The following is a 5,578-nucleotide window of genomic DNA, read 5'->3' as shown; positions in this document are numbered from 1 at the left end:
GCCAATAAAAAACAGAAATTAAGAGGCAGAAAAGAGGTACCAATTGCCAAAGGATCAGGCCCCAATCAACATCTAAAACAAGAAATTGAATTTACTGGTTTCTAAGCAAGAGAAAGCTACTTAAGAGAGACTATGGCTGATTGACTTACTTTCAGAAATGTGTTCACTTAAGTAAGGCAGTTGTTGATTAGCTAATGACAGAAGCACAACCTGTCACTGATTTGCTAATTTTCAGAAGTGTAGTCACTGAGGGTAACTGGTCATGTTGGGATGGCTTTAAACCTGATTCTGGTGCCAAGTTATTTGTACTGCCAAATATCAATCAATGTTTCCCTGGGAGAATAAGAATTTTTCTCAGGGCATATCATTTTGCCATTTTGTTCATTGGTTAGCCAAGTAATAAATGTACTTTAATTTGCAAGAAATCTTCTTTGTGCACTTTAGAATATATATTTCAATAACCTTGATACTTAATTCTAAAAACCTCAGACTATGTTATGAAAAAAATGTGTGGGCATTTAATCAAGAATCCACTGGTACTATTTTGATATCACTAAAAATAGACTGTTGCCAGTAATAACCTTATTTTATTTTATTTTATATTTTATTTTATTAGTAAGCTATAAGACTAGATCAAGAATTGCTAAATAATGAACACACCATGGTATGGCAGAAAGACCAGAAGGTTCAGGTTTAGATATCAGCTCAGATTATAAGATTTTGAGTGGTTCTGTTAATTTCTAAGCCATATATTGAGGCACAGGCTCAGAGGGTAATTCAGATACATAACCACTTTAATAGCTAAGATTTTAGTTCCAAATCTCTTATTGATGTATAATAGTGAACTAGAATGGAAAGGAGTCTTGCTGCCCCATTTTTTTAATGCTTACATTAAAGTCATGTCTCAGTAGTCTGATCCATATACCCTGGGTTTCCCTCTGCTGTTCATAATCTTATATCTTGCTTGGTCCTCTAGAAAGAAGAGCCTGAGACAAGGATTAAAGTTACGATGTTCTAGTTGGGAGAGTCACACCTAAGGAGGTGAGCGTGCTTAAAGAATAGGAATTGAGGTAACTAATAGTGCAAAGTAATGTGCTTTGAGATGAAATACAAGATGAAGAGTTTGCTCGACTGGTATTTTTACTCACCATGGTATCTGAGCTGTCTTTGGAAGAATTATAAGGAGACAGCATAGAGGAGGGAGATTTATCAGCCTGGTACCTTTTTCTTGCTTCCCATTAGCTGTGGTCATCATTACACTTCTGAGTTCCACATATGGTCCCTCTACATATCTGCTCAGGAAGACATATTTCATGTAAACATAGGTATTGCATCCAAGTCTGGAATTTGAGGGGTGACAAAGTGCAGAAAGTCTGTGTGTGGGGCCTGTGAGCTACATAACTCCAACATTTCAACTCCATCAGTTAGCAGGGTGAGCTCTAGCCAGGAACTGGACATTCAGGGGAAAAGGTAATAGAAGAAATCCAAAAAGCTCATAAGGTTTGGGCCTGACTACGCCAATGACCAGAGCTCTAAGAAAGAGAACTTGGTCTGAATTTTCCGTTCAATGCTGATCATTCCCTAAACTATACGCTAGGTCCCACTTGGCCAAAGACTAAGAGCACCAAAGCAAGACTCCATTGCCTGGTTTGATTATAGCTCACCTCCATGTGTCGTAATAATACATGAAGAAGAGGAACTATGTATCCTCTCAGTCCAACAAATGCACCCTCCCCACCAATACTCAGTGGACTTGATGATTTCATTGCTTCTTTACAACATCTAATTTTCCAGGAGAAAAGTGGAAGGAATGGAGAGTTTGATCTCTTTCTAATGTTAAGAATTTCTTATAAACCATGCCAATCAATGTAAATATGAAATAATATTGTATGAGCTTCTCAACAGTTGCTGTATTAGTCTGCCATAACAGAATATCACAGGCTGGGTGGCTTAAACGACAGAAAATTATTTTCTCACACTTCTGGGACTGTGAAGTACAACAGCAAGGTGTCAGCAGGTGGATTTCTAAGGAGTCTTCTCGTTCTGCCTTGCAGATGGTTGCCTTCTTACTGAGTCCTTTGCCCTGTGTGGACATGGAGAGGGAGAGATTTCTGATGTCCTTTCTTCTTTCTATAGGGATACCAGTTCCAGTGATTTAAGGTTCCACCCTCAGTTACCTCCCCAACGGCCTTATCTCCAAGCACAGTCACATTGAGAGTTAGTGAGTCAACATGTAAATTTTTGGGGGATACCATTGCTTCCATTACACCTGTTTTTAGGTATCTGGTTATTATTTAAATAAAGGTGAGGTAGGAAAATGAATAATTTGGGAATAAGCTGGTGACAATACAAAACAGTCAAAGTTCTAGTTACAGGATCTTTTAAATCAGTTAGTTATTCTGATCTTTAAACTCATGAACTCATACATTTACACATAGGGAGTGTAATTGGAGAAAGCAACTACCAACTAATTAGTGAGATGCTTTTGGTTCCATGTAACATAATGCTAAAGGACTTAAATAATAAAAAGAATCTGTGGTCTTCTGTCGTTGAAAACCCTCCATCTGCGGAAGAACTACAAGCCGAGCCCCACCCAAACTTGGTTTTCTGGCTGACTTCACACTCAGCGGCAGGGAGGCTGCCCCAGTTTCAGTTCTTATGTGCAGTTACCATGTCATTCAGGAAAAGAGGGAGTTCCCAGAAGACAGCTCTAAAATGCACCAAGAAAAGGGCATTTTACAACGGTAACCTGCAAACCATAACATTAATAAATGAGGGTAAGGGTATCAAGTGTTCTGTTGGCCTGTTCTAGATTGATCTTTCCATGGAAATCAAGGGCTATTGGAAAAGACTGAAGGAATCATGGATGCTGGGCATACAATGAGAGCTGTTCAGTTCCCCCACCTAACCTGACATTCGGCAGGCTTCCTTAGGAACACATTTACAGAAACAGAAATAACGCAGTCATTCTCAAAAATAAGGTGTAGGACTCAGGGGAGGCTCTTCCTGATTTTTCTTTCCATAAGTAAATTCTTGTTACCTAATTATTTGGTAGTATGTTAATGAAAGCAGGGTCATATACTGCTTTTCAATCTTAGAAAACCTGAGTGATGGACAGAAAATGAGATTCTTATAGCAAGCTAGGCATGTCTTTGTAATCGTCAGTAAACAGGTAACTGCTCTTGGCCGGTTTTGCTCAGTGGTTAGAGAGTCAGCTTGCAGATCTCAGTTGCAGTTCATCCCCAGCCCAAGTTGGGGTTGTGCGGGAAGCAGCCAGTCAATGTGTCCCCCTCATATCGATGTTTCTCTCTCTCTCTTTCTCTCTCTCTCTCTCTCTCTCTCCCCCTCCCTCCCTCTCTCCGACTCTATCTGAAGATAAATAGAAAAACATCCTTGGGTGAGGATTAAAACATAATGTTTATGTAATACTTAAAATAGTTTATATGGTTTTTTTTTTTAAAGAAGTTTTCTCTATTATTTAAGCGACCATTAGTTTGGTCTCCCTAAAATAGCCTACTCAATAAAGATTTTGAATTTTCTATGGCATCCTATGTAGATTAACTACTATAATCAACAAGAAAATGAACAAAAATTTAAGTCTTTTAAAATATCAAGAACTAAATTTAATCCCTGTGAAATCTGAATTTGGGACTTTTATTTTATATATTTATAAATAAACATGAAATTCCAAAATATTGATTATATTTGAGTGTATTTATGAATTCTACTTAAAATTCACATGAGTTTATTTTTTTATTTTATTTTTTTGGGGGGTACAGTGAACTTTATTAATGGTACATGACAAAGTAGGACTCCCTAAGCCCCTCCCCTTCTTCAGGGGATCTGGGATGGAAACTAGAGGTCAGGAGATCTCAGTGTGTTGAGGAATCAGTTTGGGACAAGGAGTCCCCAGCAGCTGAGGGCCTCTCTTCTCCTCGCTGGGGCTGGTGGTCCAGGGGGCTCTTACTCCTTAGAGGCCACGTGGACCATGAGGTCCACCACCCTGTTGCTGTAGCCGAATTCAGTGTCATACCAGGAAACAAGCTTGACAAAGTGGTCATGGAGGGCAATGCCAACCCCAGCATCGAAGGTGGAGGAGTGGGTGTCACTGTTGAAGTCGCAGGAGACAACCTGGTCCTCAGTATAGCCCAGGATGCCCTTCAGGGGGCCCTCTGATGCCTGCTGCACTACCTTCTTGATATCATCGTATTTGGCAGCTTTCTCCAGGCGGCAGGTCAGATCCACGACAGACACATTGGGGGTGGGGACACAGAAGGCCATGCCAGTTAGCTTCCCATTCAGCTCAGGGATGACCTTGCCCACAGCCTTGGCAGCGCCGGTAGAAGCAGGGATGATGTTCTAGGCAGCTCATCGGCCATCACGCCACAGCTTCCCAGAGGGGCCATCCATGGTCTTCTGGGTGGCAGTGATGGTGTGGACCATGGTCATGAGTCCTTCCACGATGCCAAAGTTGTCATGGATGACCTTGGCCAGGGGGGCCAAGCAGTTGGTGGTGCGGGAGGCATTGCTGACAATCTTGAGGGAGTTGTCACACTTGTCATGGTTCACGCCCATCACAAACATGGGGGCATCCGCAGAAGGGGCAGAGATGATGACCCTCTTGGCTCCACCTTTCAAGTGAGCCCCAGCCTTCTCCATGGTAGTGAAGACACCGGTGGACTCCACAACATACTCAGCACCAGCATCACCCCATTTGATGTTGGCGGGATCTCGCTCCTGAAAGATGGAGATGGACTTTCCGCTGATGACAAGCTTCCCGTTCTCAGCCTTGACTGTGCCTTTGAACTTGCCATGAGTAGAATCATACTGGGACATGTAGACCATGTAGTTGAGGTTAATAAAGGGGTCATTGATGGCGACAATATCTACTTTGCCAAAGTTAAAAGCAGCCCTGGTGACCAGGCGCCCAATATGGCCAAATCCGTTCACTCCGATCTTCACCATCGTGTCTCAGGGATGAGGCTGGCACTGCGCAGGAAGACGCGGCTGTCTGACAAATTGGAGGAGAAGAGAGCCAAATTCACATGATTTTAAACCCAGGAAGACAAAAACCAATATTCACAATATTTCAAAAATTAAAGGCTGCATTTATTTTATTTTTAAAGCCTTGGCATTTAAATGAGTTTAAAAACCAGTTATGATCTTTAAAGATTATTATCAGTTACCCACTAAATTAGTATGCAAAAGGACAATTCAAGAGAAATTATTGTTTGTTTTTTTTAATCATTTTATAGAGAGAGAGGGAAAAACAGAAAAAACAGAAACATCGGTGGGCTGTACCCCCTACTGAGGTTTGAGCTCCCAACCCCGGCATGTGCCCTGACCTGGAATTGAACGGACAATACTTTGGTGCACAGGCTGACATGCATCCACCTGAGCCATGCTGGCGAGGGCTGATTTTGTTGTTTTTTAAAATCAGGAACTTAAATGCTTCTCAAGTTTCCTATGGGAAAATCCAGTATTTGAAATCTCTTTATGAAAGAACGTCATAATCTTCACAGCGGCAATCCTCACAATCAGGCTGTGAAAAATCCAATAATAAATGTTTGTTTGAAAA

General features: G+C 41.3%; 1 pseudogene; it reads right to left on the bottom strand.

Annotated features, from left to right (window-relative positions):
* Positions 1–3,929: 3,929 nt before the first annotated feature.
* Positions 3,930–4,980, bottom strand: LOC118621663 (annotated as a pseudogene).
* Positions 4,981–5,578: the final 598 nt, after the last annotated feature.

This window comes from Molossus molossus, unplaced genomic scaffold (genome assembly GCF_014108415.1).
Source record: "Molossus molossus isolate mMolMol1 unplaced genomic scaffold, mMolMol1.p scaffold_m16_p_8, whole genome shotgun sequence".
NCBI classification, from domain to species: Eukaryota; Metazoa; Chordata; class Mammalia; order Chiroptera; family Molossidae; genus Molossus; species Molossus molossus.
The sequence above is the reverse complement of the archived record's forward strand: the minus strand, read 5'-3'. Positions and strand labels throughout refer to the sequence as shown.